Source organism: Quercus lobata, chromosome 5 (genome assembly GCF_001633185.2).
Source record: "Quercus lobata isolate SW786 chromosome 5, ValleyOak3.0 Primary Assembly, whole genome shotgun sequence".
Taxonomy (NCBI): domain Eukaryota; kingdom Viridiplantae; phylum Streptophyta; class Magnoliopsida; order Fagales; family Fagaceae; genus Quercus; species Quercus lobata.
Window position 1 is genome coordinate 87073504 of NC_044908.1, and position 18675 is coordinate 87092178.

The following is an 18675-nucleotide window of genomic DNA, read 5'->3' on the forward strand; positions in this document are numbered from 1 at the left end:
GTTACATGCCTCGGCTTATGTACCTTGAGTCCCAGCACAGCTCGAGCCAAACCGTTCAACCCAGCGTTCTTCAAATCCCTGTTCCCCAACCAGTCCACAGCGAGTCCACAAAGGTCAACCACATTCCCAACTTTCAAATCATAATCATCCAACAGTTTCTCCACATCACTCTCAACCCCAACTCTAACAAAAGTGAAATCCTCGTCGCTGAGAAACTCGATGAGCGAGTTGGGGAAGTAAGTGGCGTAGATGAGTTGGAAGATGAGGCAGCGTCGACCCACGCAAAGTTGGAGAGTGGCAACTGGGTTTTCGATGTTGTGGTTGAAACTGGGTCGCCACTCGACGTCGAGGCCGATGATGAGGCGGTGGAGACGACGGTGGTGGATGCGGTAGATGTCGGAGAGCCAGGAGTCGACCATTTGGGGAGTATGGGTGACGAGGGTCTAGATATGGTTGGACTCGAGAGTGACTTCGAAGAGGTCATGGGTGTCTTGGTTCACTTCATCTCCAGCGACTACATCTCCAGCGACTGCATCGGCTCAGACGGTTCCATCTCCAGCGATTGTGACTTCGATCCGCCTCTCTCTCTCTGCTATCTTATTTTCTTTGCTGTGGGTGTAGTGGGTCTGGGTTTTGAAGAGGGGTTTGCTTTGGTTTTGGTTTGAGATTTGAGAGAGAACGAAGTTGTGTATGATTTTTGTGAATGACTGAAAGGATTTTTGTGAAATTAGAGTACAACACTTTCAAGTGTAGGATTTTTGTAAATATTTTTTAAGATTTGTGCGAATATGAAAATTTTATTCGGATTGATTGGCTCAAGACTGTTCATACCAAGAGCAAGTGTGTTCTTGAACCCAAGCTACAAAACCCCCTCTTTGATCTTGTTTGTTTGAGTTTTCTCTGTTATTTTTTGTTTTTAGAGGAGAGATGAACAATGGTGCTGTTTTTCTCTCTTTGGTTTGTTTCTATTTTCTGTTTAATCTATGATTGGGTTCTAAAACTTTTTTTAATACAGTTTGGGTTTGAAAAATGTGAGGGATTTTGGTATGGATTCAGAGGATTTAATTGGTTTTGGATGTGTGTAACTGAAAATTTTGAACTATATTTACAAATGTTGTGTTCTTATGTTTGTGAGGAAAAGATTTGATGGTTCGTGTTTGATCCGTGTTATGTTCTATTTTTAATAAAAGGGTGTTTTTCTAATGTCTGAGGGTGAGGTGGGTAACGGATGGGTAACAGATTGAAGTACAGGTGGGTAAAGTGATAAGTTTTGAACCACGGGTAGGTAAAGCGTAAACGGGCCAAACCTCAGGTGGGTTTGCTGTAATTATCCCATTTTTTTAAGATATTGGAATGAAAGATAAATTTAGTGTAGAACTTATTTTAAACAAATAAAAAATAGAAAAAAAATAACCTTCTTGCTTAATGAATAGTCAATACTGAAAGAATAAAATTCTATAAAATATAAAAAGAATGACAATATTTGTTGTGCTAGCACGATCTTTTATTTTATTTATTTTTTCTTTTTGAGCAAGCATGATATTTTATGAAACAATAAGTCTTATGATACAAACACGTTCACAACTTTTGCTACAATGGTTAGGAACTTAGAGTGATTTGTTGTGATTTTTTTTTATTATATAATTTAATAATTTTGGGAGAGGATTTGATTTTGAATCAATAGTTTTCATGAATAGTTTTTCTCATAAGATACTCTTTGGAACATATATTAAATGCTTTGAGAAGATAATCATTTTTTCTTATAAGTAGTCTTCTATGGTTTTTCAAATAGTAAAAGGCACACAGCTTTCATTAACTTTGACTTTTCTTTATCGAATGAAAAAAAGTTGGAGCATATTGTATAATAATTATTTGTAAATTCCCCAAATTATTTCTTTTAGATCGTAAAATTTTCTTCTTTTGTTAAAAAAAATTAATTTATATTTTTTAAAGTAAAGAATTATGTGCTATATATATAGAAGGTTATGGTTTTAATTTGTATTTCCCCATTAAAATCAGGGGCAAAACTACCGTATGAGGGTTTTTTTTTTTTTTGGGTGGGGGTCTAAAATAAACAATAACATACTAACAACAACAAAACAACTAACATTCATATATGATTGAGTTTTCATTAGCTGAAGATGTATTTTTTTTATTTTTTTCTTAGTGAATGTTGCTATCTTCTTTAAAAAAAAGAAAAAAAGAAAAAGGAAGAAGCTTTAGTGACCCAAAACAAAATCCCGTTCTTATCACAATATACTAGTGGTAAGTAAATTTTTTTTTCTTTTATTCTTTTATTTGCTTACTTCACTAATTTTTGTAGAATTCAATGGTAGCCTTCAAAGATATGGAAACTAGATATTTTTTTACAAATTATGGAAACTAGAAATGGGCCCAAACAATGACAGCCAAAAATAGAGAAAATATTATTACTAATTAGCTTTGAAGTTGCCTTTGCAATCTGGCCATACTGCCATAGTCACTCCTCCAATCACGTATAGCTGATCTCTGATATTGTTCAAGAACTTGAAATAGGATAATCGCCATCACCTATTTAGTAGTAATGTGCCACAAACTCCCCAAAAACTGACGACAAATTAATCCAGTGGTTGCACTAACATAAAACCCTCGGGTTATAAACCCATCTTTCTCATCTTGCATAGCATCTCCACTGCTTCCATTCACGGTTGAATTTTGAGGTGTTTCTTCACCCAAACAATTCGTTGGAAGTGGGAATCCACAAAGATTTGGGTTCCCCTCATATGCAAAGGCATTAAAGGTACTGAGTTGAGTGCCTGTTGGAATTCTGCCGGACAAATTATTGCTTCTCAAGTTCAAGGAATTCAAACGATCAATAAGAGAAATGGTTGAAGGAATTTCACCGCTCAGCTTGTTATCAGATAAATCCAAGACTTCTAATGAGTGTAATAGCCCAATATCTGAAGTGATTTTTCCAGTCAGCAAGTTTCTTGAGAGATTCAAAGAAATCAATCCATTAAGCTTCACAATTTCTTTTGGAATTACCCCAATTAATTTATTGCTTGAGAGATCTATGCTCTTAACTAGTACAAGATTATTTCCATACTCTTACTCTCTTCCTTTCCACATCCAAATTGTAACGTCAACATATCTTGAAGACAGTAATTCATATGAATGGTTATTGGCTGCATTGGGACTCTTTGTATTAGTCAAGGAAATAAGGTTGTTGAGGCATTTTGGTATACTTCCTGTGATTCTGTTCAAAGCGAGGTCCAAAAGTTGAAGATGCGTTAGATGGCATAGATGTGGAGGCATTCTTCCGTAGAAGTGATTGGACCTAAGAAAAAGGACAGCTAAATTTGGATGGCTTCTCCCTAACCACATCGGTATCGGTCCTAACAAGCTATTGTTTCGAAGATCAAGAAATATCAACTTTGTGCAATTTTTCAAGGTTGAAGGTAGTTCCCCACTAAAATTATTGTTGCCTAAATCCAGTGTTTCAATCTCAATTAAGGAGCCCATTGAACTTGGGATTTTCCCATAAAAATGATTGTTTGCCAACTTAAGAATTTTAAGCCCTTCAAAATGCATCCAGCAGTCAGGAAGCTCTTCTGATAATCGACTATTGGAGAGATCTAGAAATTCCAAACTATTATTACTGGCTTCACATAAGGACAAGGCTAGCTTTGAAAACGTATTATTAGAGAGATTCAAATGTGACCCTTTAAATACAAATGGTGGTATTTCACCTTCCAATTTATTTGAATGCAAGTTAATGATGAAGGGAAAGGATGACTCCAATAGCAAATTTGGAATGTGTCCATTGATTTTGTTCCCAGACAGATCTATTTAGTTCAAGTGAGTTGGGAAGATCCAAGATGAATTGGATAGAGTATTTGAAATTCCAGATTTAGCTAAATCAAGCCAATAGTAATTTTTTTGAGTTTGAAGCCATTTTGGGAAATGAGGGAGTTGACAAGTATTCATATATAGCTCGTCTAACTGAAAAGGTGGAACCCAATTAGAGCTAAAGTTGAAAACCAGTGAGTCACTATATATTTGTAACCTCCTCAATTTTGTGAGCTTTGAGAAGTGTGCTTCAGAAATAACACCTTCAGATGGATTACCACCAATATATAATATCTCTAGATTAAATTGTTTTCCCAAACTTTCAGGTATTGTCCCACTTAATTGATTTTCTGAAAGGCATAATTCTCTCAATGATGGAAATGTTGTGAGATCAGGAAATGATCCCATAATGTGATTGTTATCTAAATACAATTCCTCTATTGAGTGGTTTGCACACCAAGTCAAGTTATGAACAATTCCTAGAAGTTGTTCACTAAGATTGTTACTTGATAGAGACAATGTTTTTAAATTACACATTCCACTGAAGCTTTTTGGTATCCCACCTTCAAACTCATTATCATGGAGACTAAGAACCTCAAGAGAGTTTATTTTGCTGAAAGATTTAGGAATTAAACCTTGAAATTGGTTATCATAGAGATAGAGTTCGACAACACTGGTATTGGAGTTGGACAATCACTCTATTACTGAAGATGACAAAGTGAGATTGTTAACAGAGAGATCGAGGATGTCAAGAGAGGAAGAAGAATTAACATGGGGAATTGGAAAATTATTTAGAAGACTACAAGAGTACAAGTACAAGGATGTCAAATACGGCAGTTTATTCACAACATGGAGCCAATTATTGACTTTGCTCAGGTTAACAGTACTCATGCAAAGATATTCTAAAGAAGAAAGTTGAGGGAGCCACTCTATGTTTTCAGATTTATTAAAATGATTCTCACCAAGATCAAGGTACTGCAAGTTGGAAAGATTCCCAAGCTGAAAAGGAATATTTCTTCCGAAATTAGCATTATAAAGGTCAAGGTGTCTTAAGTTGGAGAGAGAACTAGGAATGGCAATTTTTGCCCGACCTGCGGGTACCCGGCCCGGTCCGACCCTAATGGGCCGGATTTTACCCAGTCCGATTAGGAATAAGGTCGGGTATTTTTTATTAAAAAAAAAAAAAAAAAAAAAAAAAAAAAAAAAAAAACCTGAAGCGAGTCTGGGTCGGGTCCGGGTTTTATCAAAAAAATCTGAAACCCGACCTGGATAAAACCCGGTTTCCCTGAAATTACAAAAATACCCCCTTTATATATATATATATATATATATATAGCTATTATCTAACCCTAAATCCCTCATTTCTTCAACAGCAACTCACGCCTCCCTTAGTCCCTCCTCACCCTCACCACCCCATTTCAGCTCACTCACTCTCAGTCACTGCCTCACGCCTCACCTCCCCACCACCATTGAAATCAACTTAACAACAAATCCAAATGAACTCTCATTGAGTCAATTAAACCCACCACTCTGAAATCAGCCAAAATGGGTTTCAGTCAGATCGGTCGAACCGTTTGTGAGAGAGAGAAAGAGAGAGAGAGAGAGTGAATCGTTGATGAAGATTGAGTCTAGATGGCGGTAGATGGTAGTGGCAAGCGGCGGTCACAATTAATGGGTGTTAACCGACAAAGAGCTTGAAAGAGAAGAGAAAGAAAAGCTGGTCATGGAGTGAAGAGAAAGAAAAGTCTGGCCATGGAGTTCCGATTTTGAACGGTGGGGAACGGCAAGTTACGAGTTGCGAAGAGAAAGAAAAGTGGGGAACGGTGGTGAACGGCGAGTTGTGAAGCATGAAAGTCTGGCCATGGAGTTCCGATTTTGAGGTTGAGAGAGAGAAAGAATATTGAAAAAAAAAAAATTAACTAAAATCGGTAGAAGAATTCTAAGTTTGTATTGTTCTTCTGGATTGTAGTGTTTGGTTGCCCAGAACATTCAAGAAAAGCTGAGGAATTTTTTTTTTTTGGTTGGGCCACTATTTGGGTCATAGATGGGCCCAAATTTGGCAAGGTTTAACGGCCCCTGCGGGGCCCATGGGGCCCGACTGGGGCGGGTCCAAGCCCCGGAAAAAAACCCGTTTAGTAAACGGGCCGGGTCCAGGCTGCGGGTCTTGGCCCGTGGGTCGGGTCGGGTCCGGGTATGGAAAAACCCTGCCCGAACCCGACTTGTTGCCATTCCTAGAGAGAACCAATGCATTTTGGGATTTGGGTATGATTAAAATCATTGTAACTCACATTCAAAAATGTCAAATATTGCAACTCACTCAAGAAAGGACTTAGTTTACCTCTCAAAGGTTCCACATCCGAGATACTGAGATTGAGCTGGGTTACGTGGCCTGTTTGGTTGTTACAGTGGACTCCTCTCCATTTGCAACAATCTTCTCTCCCCACTCTAGTACTCCAAGAAGAAAGATGGCCATAATCATCAATAAGGTCTTCTTTAATCTTGATAAGTGCTCATCTCTCACGCTCTTTGCAGCTGAGGTTAGCATCTCCCACACCCCAATAATTTCCAAGGGCTGGTTTCATGCACAACAAAAAGAGAAAAAAAGTGAGGAGAAGTTGGAGGGAACTTCCACCCATGACCCCTGATTAGGATGAACGTAGAAGATCAAGAATGTGATTAAGATAATAAGAGCATTAACACATAAAAGGTGCAATGTTAAGCTTGTTTTAGGAAAAGACATCTTAGCACCATATATAAAGCCAAACTAGACTCGTCGACATAGAATAGGAGGTCAGACAATTTAGCCAGTCTAGTAAGCCATATACGACAATTCTGAAATTTCAATTTTCTATCAATCAATTTACATTTTCTTCAATTAAAGTAGACTATAATATCCATTAAAAAAAAAAAAAAAAAGACTAAAAACGTATATAAGGGGACATGGCAAAGTTTTACAAATCCACCTAGCCATATATGGCGAAACTGAAGGCTGGGGTCCGACAATCTATAATCTCTTCAATTAAAGTCATTGCATGCAAACATATATAGGGTCCGTTTGGATTGAACTTATTGTTGTTGAAACTGAAAACTGAAAACTGAAAACTGAAAGTACTTTAGCAAAATAATTTTTAAATGTGTGAATAGTATCGTGGGACCCATTTTTAATATTTTTTAGTGCGTGAACAGTGATGAACAGTGCTGCTACAGTGCTAGTTGTCCCCTGGAACGCGTGAAGTGAGGAAAAAAAAAAAAGTGGAAAAACGCAACTTTGGATTCAGCGGAAAACGCTGAATCCAAACGACACCATAATCCGTTTGGATACAACTTATTTTTGCTGAAACTGAAAACTGAAAACACTGTAACAAAATAATTTTTAAATGTGTAAAGAGTACCGTAAGACTTATTTTTAATATTTTTTTTTTAATAAAGTGGCTATGTGTCTCATGAACAGTGCGTGAAGAGTATTGTGAACAGTGATAAATAGTGATATTTGTCTCAAAAAGTAGAAAATGTGTGAAAAAAAAAAAGCTAAAAATGTGAACGTGGATCAAAACACTCACATATTAGGATACAATAACAGTTTTCAGTTTTTTTGAAAATATGTGTGAGTAAAAAAATATGTGAAAATACGTGTATTATTTAAAAATTGAAAATTATTGCTCAAAATCAGATACCAAACGGCCCCTAAGTCATTGCAAAATGTTATGAACCGTCTTTTATCAACTTTATTAAGTTAGATGTCAAAAAAGGTGTATTGTGTGTGGTATATCTTGCCTCACACTCTTTTTTTTTTTAAAAACCTCTATTAAGTTGGAATCAAGACTTGACACTATAATGTGTATTCTACTTTAATATGAGTAGAAAGTAAATGAAATGCCAAATTTGTTATTATTTTTTTCACACTTGATGAAATACGGATTTTTTTTTTTTCACACTTGCTGCAATTTTCTACACTCAACATCCATATTTCCATGCACAAAGAACACATTTTCCCCCCCAATAATTACAGTTAAAACGTTGTAGTATCCCTAAAGTCATTTTTGTATTAATACCAATAAATTTGGGTAGAAAACACCTTCAAAATTAACAATTACGCACTTAATTTCATTGAAGGGTCATGTTAACGGATATTCTTAGGACAATTGTTAATAAACCATAATAGAAAAATTTTAACATCACTTTCATGGAAAATAAAAAAAAATAAATAAAAAAAAAACTGTCAACAATATTTATTATTTTATCACTCTCTCAATAAAATATTTTTAAAAATAGCTCTTAAACTAATGCCATAAGAGTAATGATTAATATTTCCCTTCTTAACAATCGGATAAAAAGTACATTGTTTAAGTTTCTCTTTTTTTTTTTTTTGAGAAGAAATTTGTATTTCATTCATAAAGAAAAGGAGTACAACAGAGGCCAACAGCTAACAGAAATTATCTAAGGCCTGACTGAAACAGATCAACTAACAAAGGAGGGATAACACCCTTCCAAACATTAGAAACTTGATTACACTTGGCAACTTGGGCTAGCTCATGAGCAGCCCTGTTGTAATCCCTTTTCACATGATGGAATAAACAGCAGAAAAAATAAAAACTTGCAGACCGAATGCTTTGAACAAAGTGACCCATTGAGCCACCATTATTCCCTTGAGAGACAGCTGAGATGACTGAGAGAGCATCCGATTCAAAGATAACATGAGTAAGGTTCAGCTCTTGAGCTAAAAGAATTCCCTATTCCAAAGCCATGAACTCGGTCCACTCAGCTGGGAAATGTGAAGGGAGAGCCTTACTAAGAGCAGCAATAACCCCACCAGATTCATCCCGGATGATCACTCCAACACCTGAGATGCCGCTGCCATCAATGGAACAAGAACCATCCACATTAACTTTAGCAAAGCCCAAAGGAGGAGCAGCCCAGCTGTGAAGAGGAGACTGCAAAGGAGTATAATCCCATGTGGAAGCTTCTTCAAACTCCTCGACGATGTTCTTAGCAAAATCCCAGATCAGACCAGGGGGCAGACCACTTTCATTATGGATAATCTTATTCCTGTTGTGCCAAATCGACCAGGCAATGGCAAAGAAAAAATCCAGGTGCTTGTCTAGCAATGAAGAGCAGAAGTGGAGCACAAGATCATTGAAATCTTTCACATTCAGCAACTTCTCAATTGGACAATCTTGCCAAAGTGACCAAACCGAGAGAGCTAAGTCACAGGAGATTAAGGCATGGGTAAGGCTTTCAGGCTCCTCATCACAAATTGGGCAGATGCAAGACATTTGAATACCTTTTTCAGCCAACTTGGATAGCACAAGAAGGCCATTAACACAAGCACGCCAAGAGAAGATCTTAATCTTTGCTGGGAGTTTCAGAGACCAAACTTTCTTCCAAATCCGAGCCATTGGGTCACCAGAAGAGCATTCTCCATCTTCCATTGTGTTTAGGATTTTAGAGGCAATGAAGTAGGCACTCTTGACAGTAAAATCACCCCTTTTGTTACCCATCCAAATGAGTTTGTCCTCCGGTAAATTGTGACATAGAGGAATTTTTAAAATTTCATTAGCCTCAAAAGGAAAGAAAAGGGCTCGGATCGTTTCAGCTTTCCACCATCTAGTCACCGGATCAATGAGGGAGGAAACCATTGGGTAGTCCTCAAAGGGGTGAGGGGGGGAAATGACCTTGTGTGTTGAGGGGGTTGGGAGCCATTTGTCTTCCCATATGTGGATAAGGCTCCCATTTCCAACTCTCCACCTTGTTCCATTATGTAAGACCTTTAGGCTATTGAAAATACTCCGCCAAGTGTAAGAGGGGCTGCTGCCTAAATTTGCATGGAGGATGTCACAAAATGGGAAATACTTTGCCTTAAGGATGCGGGCAACAAGGGTGTTCGGATTTGAGAGGATTCTCCAAGCTTGTTTTGCTAGCAAAGCAAGATTGAAGGCTTGTAAATTTCTAAATCCCATGCCCCCTTGTGACTTCGGCTTGCACATTGTTTTCCATCCAACCCAGGCCATTTTGGGCTCTTGATGCTTCTGCCCCCACCAAAAACTCCGCATCATTTTTTCAAGCTCATCACAAAGACTTTTTGGGAGTTGGAAGCAACTCATCGTGTAAGTGGGAACGGCTTGGGCCACAGCTTTAATAAGAATTTCCTTTCCCCCCAAAGAGAGCAATTTACTCTTCCAGCCAGCCAGTTTCTTGCAAACTTTATCCTTTATCTGCGCAAAGACAACCTTCTTTGATCTACCAATGATAGAGGGAAGGCCAAGGTACTTAGTATGACTCGAGTCTTGCATTGGCCCAAGAGTGCTTAGAACCTCATCTTTGAGTTCCTGGGAGGTATTTGGGCTGAAAAATATGGAAGATTTGTCGGTGTTGATTTTCTGCCCTGAAGCTGACTCATACAAATCAAGGATTTCCTTCAGCTTGTTGCACTCATTGCCATTAGCCTTACAGAAAAGGAGGCTATCGTCTGCGAAGAAGAGATGTGAGACTTTTGGAGCCCCCCTACAAATAGATATGCCATGGAGCTGGTTGTTCCTTGCTGCATCATTGATAAGGGCAGAAAAGCCCTCTGCACACAATAGGAATAGATACGGAGACAGCGGGTCGCCTTGTCTAAGTCCCCTACTAGGAATGATGTGTCCGTACGTTGTGCCATTTATAATGACTGAGTAAGACACAGAAGAAATACACTTCATCACTAGCATGATCCAATTCTCATTAAATCCCATCCTCCTCATGACTTTTTCAATAAATGCCCATTCTACTCTATCAAAAGCTTTACTCATGTCTAACTTTGCAGCCATAAAACTATCATTCCCCCCTTTCTTATGCTTCAAAAAATGCATGATCTCATAAGCCACCAATACATTATCAGAAATAAGTCTATCAGCTATGAATGCACTTTGATTTCTGAAATAGTATAAGGAAGAATAGCTTTAAGACGGTTAGCTAGAGTTTTTGAGACAAACTTATATACCACATTACATAGGCTTATTGGTCTAAAGTCAGTCATTCTTTGGGGATTATTTGTTTTTGGCACTAGAGCAATATTGGTTTTGTTAATATCAAATAAAGGCATGCCAGAATTAATAACATTTAAAACCATATTTGTGACATTAGTACCAACTATACTCCAATATTTTTGGAAGAAGAGAGCGGACATACCATCGGGGCCAGGCGATTTGGAGGGGTGAAGCTGCTTCAGAGCAATAGCCACTTCTTCTCTGGAAAAGGCTCAAGAAAGTTCAGCATTCATCTCAGGAGATACCAGGGAAGGGATGGGAGCAATAGCAGCTTCTAATTGGCTCGGGTGGGAAATGGAGTATATCTCTTCAAAATAGGAGATGGCAGCCCTGGCAATACTGTTCTGGTCCCCACACCAGCTTCCATTTTTATCCCAAATACCCAGAATTGTATTCTGCTTTCGCCTATCAGAAGCCCTTGCGTGGAAAAACTTGGTATTTTTATCCCCCTCACGGAGCCAGTGAGCTTTCGCACGTTGCCCCTAAAAAATTTCCTCACTATCAAGGAGATCATTGACTTCCTTTCTTGCCTGGTTTATCTCTTCACCTAAAGACCCATCCTTATCAAGCTGAATCAAGCAACTGAGCTTTTTCCTTTTTTCCTGAATTACCTTTGACATTTGCCCAAAAGCAGTTGAACTCCAAACCTTAAGGTCAGCAGCACAAGCCGATAAAGCAGAGGCAATCCCATTCGACGTATTCAAATCATTTCTAGAACACCAGGCTGCTTTAATAACCTCCTTACATTCCTCCCTCTTCGTCCACATTGTCTCAAAATGAAATCTACGAGAACGTGGGAGTTTGGGAGCTTTTGGGTCGGATAAAACTAGAATACAATGATCGGAAGTAGAATCAGCAAGGTGGTGGACTCTGGCCTCCCCGAATTTGTTGATCCAATCATTTGTAGCAAACGCTCTGTCCAGCCTTAGGTACATTCTACCAGCCCCTTCTTGCATGTTACACCATGTAAAATCTGACCCAACATAGCCTAAGTCCTTAAAACCACAGTAGTTAACTACATTTCTGAACTTCTCCATTTGGCTTTGGGGACGCAACAACCCACCTGATTTTTCCTCCATGGATAAAATTTCGTTAAAGTCTCCATGACAAATCCATGGAAGTTGATACTGATCTTTCAAAAAAGCCAGCAAGTCCCAAGAGAACTACCTCAAATGAGCCTGGGGATGGCCATAAAATCCAGTAATTCTCCATTTGAAATTTGAGTTTGCCTCTGTTATAATCGCATCAATATGGTGACAGCCAAAACTCTTGATTTCCACATCAGTCTCCCTTGTCCACATAAGCGCCAAACCTCCACTACGACCATGACTCGGAACAAACAACCCATTTGCAAATCCAATCCTATCTCTAATTCTTTCCATACGCTTAGTTCTTAATTTAGTTTCCGATAAGAAAACTATTTTGGGAGCCCATTGTCGCACAAGGTCGTGCAACGCTCGAACTGACCGGGGGTTCCCAAGCCCCCTGCAGTTCCATCCTAACGAATTCATGGCTCCCGGCGGTGCTGCACAGCAACCACCGCCGATACAAGTTCATCATTGGAATTTCCAGTAACACCATCACATTTCTTTTTTCTAGCTACCTTCTCATCACGCTCAGAGAAAATTTGAGACCCCTGGCATTTAGTTCCTATTATAAGATTTTTGGTTTCAGAATCCTTACCTTGAGTTGGACCGAGCTCTCTAGCAAGCTTTTTTATTCTGCCTCTTCCTCCTTGGGCTTTTATAATCCCCTGATTAGACCGTTGCTCTTTATTTTCTTCAAAAGCATGGGCTAGTTTTAAAGGCTTGTGTGGGCTTGTAACCTCAGAATGATCATTAGTTTGTATAGTATTTAGGCCCATTTTGGATAACACGTCACTCATACTTTTCTGAGCATTTTGGCCCATTTTGGATAACACTTCACCTTCACTTTCTGGCATTCCAGAGACTTCCATAGGGGATGGTATAGGCTCTCTATCACGTGAGACCACTTCTTCCCTCTGGACCCGCTCCTCTGTCTTCAAAATGTCAAGTCTGATCCCACTTTTTGCTCTCTGACATTCTGAGCTGCCCAACACGTCACCTCCCCTTACCTGATCGGACATGCTAGAAGATTTCAAATTTTTTGAATTTTTTGAAGCTTGCACGCTGCCATGGCTGGTGCTTTCTCTGCCGCCTGATGCCGGAGTGTTTTGGAGCTCGTTCTCAAGAGTTTGGTCTTTTGCATTGCCTTGATTTTCACTATCGGTACTGTGACTGTTGAAAGAAAAGCTCTTTGGACCATTGTTTCCGCCCTTAGCAGAGCCATTCGCCCTTAACCATTCTCCATATTGATGCGTGACATTCTGCCCATCCAAGCAAGCATCACAGTGCTTCAAATCATGACCCATTTTACCACAGAAGAAGCAGAACGTTGGGAGCCTTTCATATCTAAAGTTGACCCAATATTTATCTCCTTCCATACCCACAACATTACCTCCTCTCCGTAGAGGCTTGTCAATTGGAAGTTCAACCCTTATACGCATAAACCTCGCCTGGTCAGACTGATTAGCACGCTTGTCTACCTCAATAAAACGCCCCATACTATTTCCTATGTCTCGACCAACCACTTCAGACAAGAGCTCAAAAGGTAAGCCCCAAAGTTGAACCCAAAATGGGGAGTGGGTAAAACTTAAGTTTGCAGATGTGAGGCCTTTTTTCCATCTGCAGAGAAGCAGCAAGTTATTTTCAAAATTCCAAGGTCCACAATTTTCCACCCATTCCATCTGATAACGAGAGCCAAACTTGAACTGAAAAGCATTGTTTCCCACTTTAATAATTCTTAGATCTGAACCCATTTTCCAGGCCGCCCTAAGTGTGCTCTTTAGGGCTCTTGTGTTTTGCTGTCTGTCCGTGAGAAGCCTTCCAAAAAGGCTAAGTGAGCATTCCTCTAGGAGATCTGCTCTGCTATGTTCTGAGATGGGTATTACCGTTTCTTCTTCTTTAGTGAGGCTGAGATGTTGAAGACTATTCATGACTTCTTGTTCCATGGTGAGGTAGGATGGTGAAGCTGGGGTTGAGATGCCCCACAAAGGGAAGGAAAAGACTCTACCAGAAAAAGGAGAGGAGAGAAATCTCTTACCAGTGGAGAGAGAGAGAGACTCCTACAGGGGAGAGAGAGCGGAAAGGAATTGTCCCACACTACCATTTAAGTTTCTCTTAGAAAAAGACATCTTAACACCATATATTAAAAGCCGAACTATACTCATCAATGTAGTAATTAAAGAAAATTTAGCAAGCCTAGTAGTAAGCCATATTTGTCTATGCTGGCATTTCATTCTTTTCATGATTCCATCAATCAATTTACGTTGTCTTAAAATCAAAGTAGACTATACAAATCCAACGTAAATAGGGGGACACGGCAAATTTATAAAAATCCAGCTAGACATATATAGCTAAACTGAAAGTCCATTTCTCCATCTGACAATTTATAATGTTTTAAAGTCATATATTGCCGAGAGTAAAGAATCAATCATCACTACCACCACACCAACAGACTCCAACTCAACACCCCTTTTACACCGCCAAAAAGTAAAACCATAATCCATTGAAAATGTTATAATTCTCCTGAACATGAGATAAAGAGACTGCTTTTTTGTTATAACTCTGCTCGATTCCCTCTTCCATTCAATGTAGATAAATAAGACTGAAATAATCTTATTCTAAAACTAAAAGACAGTACAAACTACTATGAGTTACATTTAAATTCAAATGGAAAGATGATACAATTTGATCTTATATTCCTAATCTCTACTGATACTTATATTTTTACTCATTTGCTGTTGCATCTAGATTCAACTCCTTATCTCCTTCCTTATGGCTCAGCATGATATCTCTTGTGATGTCTGAATTTCATACCTAACAGAAAATTTGTTACCAAGATTGTTGAAAATTTGTCAATAATATCATATACTGGAATCAACAACAAAATAGTAATTTTTGCTTTGATTTTATTTATCCCCTAAAAAAATTATTGACATCCCCCATGGCAATAATAACCTAACAAACAAGTTCATACTGGATCAAAACTTAGGATGCATGCAACATAACTAAGGTATACTTGGGCAATTACCTAAGTTAGACACTTGAAGATGTAACACATCTTGATAGAATGATATGGAGAATTTTTTGTACTTGATAACTATAAACTATTTTAAATATAGTGTAATTTATTGGGATCAACCATAGTTGTTTCTCAAAAAAAATTATTGATATGGGTTTCATGACATGATTAAGCTAGTTGAAATCTTTGATAGATGTCCTCTGCTAGAAAATACTAAAGTTGCTATCAATCTTATTATAAAAGGTTTATAAATCAACATGATAATAGATATGATTTGTATCACATATTCACATTAATAATATTATTTAAAATTTTGCTATTTATTTTTTTATTTATTTAAAAGTTGACACATAAATTTATAAAGTTTAATATACTTAAATTTGTAGTATCTTGAACTTATTCTTATATTACTACCAACAATTAGGGTATAAAACACATTTAAAATTAACAATTACACATATTCGTTGAACCTATAGAAGGAATAATTAGTAAAACTCATTGGAATAAAATGTACATTGTAAAAGAATTTTTATAGAATTTTAAACAGGCCCAAGCCCGCGAAAATATTTAAAGTTTCAGTCCAACACTCCTATGTATAAAAGGAAAATCCTAGCTATGTTTTGAAGACTCTTATAAGACTTGTGAGTTAATGAGTTACTCCTGTGAGATCTGAGAGGTTCTGTACCTTCCAACTCTATAAGCATTTACTGGAATAAGATCTACAATCAAGTACTAGTGGAATAGTTGTTGTAAAGATCAACAAGTCGTGATCTGAAACCTTTGAGTGGGATCTCAAAGTCACAAGCGTGGGTGCTTGTGTGGTGCAAATCCAAAAGAAAAGAAGTTCGTAGATTCAAAGTTTGCACGTAGTCGTGTTTGTAAGTTACTACTGGAGATAGCAATAGATTTAAGGTTAAATCTAATTGTAAAAACTTCGATTTTCTATAGCTGATTTGTTTTACCTTGATAATAGTTAGGTCAAATCCTCCTCAGATTTTTATCTTGCAACTATTAGTTTCATTGATTTTCTTAAGTCATCATATCGTTGTGTTCTTTATTTTCCACTGCTGTGCATGATATGGTCTGTCCTTATTTAACTTAGATCTCATAATTAACCTAAGTAATCACTTAGATAATATATTAGATTAAACAATATGCTTTAAAGAATCTAAGCAAACAAACAACCATACATAAAGGCCAACTAGACCCATCAACGTAGAATAGGGGTTAAGAAACTTTAGCAAGTCTAGTTAGCCATATACGACAATGCTGAATTTTCAGTTTTCGATCAATCAATTTACGTTGTCTTCAATTAAAGTAGGCTATAAAAACGTATATAAGGGGACGTGGCAAAGTTTTACAAATTCACCTAGACATATGTGGGGAAACTGAAAGCTCATATGGGATCCAACAATTTATATTGTCTTCAATTAAAGTCATTGTATGCAAACGTCTAGTAGGATCCAAAACATGAAGTCAGTGCAAAAAGTTAAAAATGTCTTTATCAACTTTATTGATGTGGCCTATTGTTACTAGCTAGTTCTGAATAAAAATGATGTGGCCTATTGTCACTCTCCTCCCTCGTTCCACACGCCTCACATATTGGTTGCTGATTACTTTCCGATGACATAGATTTGCCAGTAAAGCAAAGTCAAATGCTCAAATATCTCGGAAACCCAAACCCCCCATCCCCCTTAAATATTTCATTTAAATATTAAAAAAAAAAAATATATATATATATATATATATATATTTTTGAAGGAAATAGCTTTCATAAAATTAATCAAGAGGCTTAAAGTTAGCCAAGATAAAAACATCTAAATCTGGTAGAATAGACTCCATCCAAACTTGTACAAGAAAGGAAAGTCTTGCTCTCTGAGTTAAGGCGTGTGTGACTACATTGCCTTGTCTATTGACATGAGAGAAAGAATAACTTTTTAACAAACTAACATAAGACAAAATGTCTTTTAAAATATGACCAACAGTAGATTTTTCCATACCATAACCACGTAGAGACTTTACTACAACCTCCGAATCACCCCCCAAAACAATTTTATGAGAGTAATGTTATTTTATCATGACAAGTTAGTGAAAGAAATTTATGAGAACCATTATGTAACTATTTTATCGCCAAAAAATCATGTGTTATAGAGAAGCTAAAGTTAAATTTTTTGCAACTACAATAAACTAGTATAAATACTAGCTAACTATAGTAAGTTGCTAAAAATAAAATACAACATTTTATTAAGATTATCTCTCTACCTTTAATTAAAAAACTTAAATTCTCTTTCTTCTTTATTATTTTAATGAGTTTTTCATATTATTTTAAATGAAGTGATAAAAAAAATACAACATTTGATGTTGTGTGTATTGTAATTTGTAAATTGAGATGGCAAATAGATAAATTAGTTTTTTGAGGTGCTAAAATCTAAATTTTTTAGCACCACTACTCTAAATGCTCTAACTTCAAAAAAAGAAACAAATCCTAGCCAACCTAGTATTAAGAAAAAACATTTTTTTGTTTTTTTTTTTTTTTTTTTTTTTTTTTTTTTTTTTTTTTTTTTTTGTCTTCGTTGGTAGATAAATGCATCTTAATTTATTAAGAAACAACGAATTTGTGCATTTATAATTTGTTAATACTATATGGAAGCCTAGCTTGAAATCCTTGGTTCGTTCTTGACAAAATTTGCCAAAATTTTCACACCCAGGCGATGTGATAAATAAATAAAAAATAATGTTAGTTGTAAATTTAGATAAAAACAAATAAAAATTTGTCAACTCAATTGTTGTAAAAAACTTGTGAAATATTTTGTATGTAGCATTACTCACGTGAGAAAGGTGACTTGAAAACAATATATTGTCCTTAAAGTTGTGATTGTGTCAAATAGTTTTGTTCTCTTTACTAGAAATGACATTACCCTTTTTCCAATGGGTAATTACATAATTAGATTATATAATCATATATAAATAGTTTTGTGCTCTTTACTAAAATCATTTGGTGATTGCATAATTTCCATATAGTTTTGATTGGTTTAATATTTGTGAAATGTATCAATTGGAAGTAGGATTATTAAAATTTTGGGTAACCACTGTGCATTCTTGGCGTGATAGTCATTTTACAAATATAAGTACTTATGGGGTGGGAGAGACAAGGGCCGAGGTTCAAGTCTCCAGAAGAGAGCTTTACATACATATACACATAGATTAGATTATAATAGAATTCTGTCTTGTATAAAAAATAAAAAATAAAAAAATTGGGTAAAATCCATTCACACTCCCTGAGGTTTGAGCTAATGCTAACTAGATCTAAGACTTTTCAAAACTAATCAATTTAGCCCCTAAAACCAAATTATTCCCTAAAACAGTTGAATAAAAAATAACTAACTATTTATGGACTAAGTTGGCTTTAGGGATCAAATTGACTAGTTTTGAAAAGTTTTGGACCTAGTTGTATTAACCCAAACCCCAGAATATATCAGTAAAATTTACCCTAAAATTTTTTTATTAAGTTGTGACTAAAACATATTGAAAGATAAAAAATCATTTGTAAAATTATAAGGCCTTTCACCTTTTTATGCTATGTGAGAGCTGTGAAATTATAAATTACTAATCAATTATTTCGTTAAGTGATGTTGGGTGAAGTGGGTTAGTTGATGTTGGGTAAAGACAAATGTCAATTTTTGAGGGTACCAAAGTTGGGTTGCATAAAAAAATTTTCCCA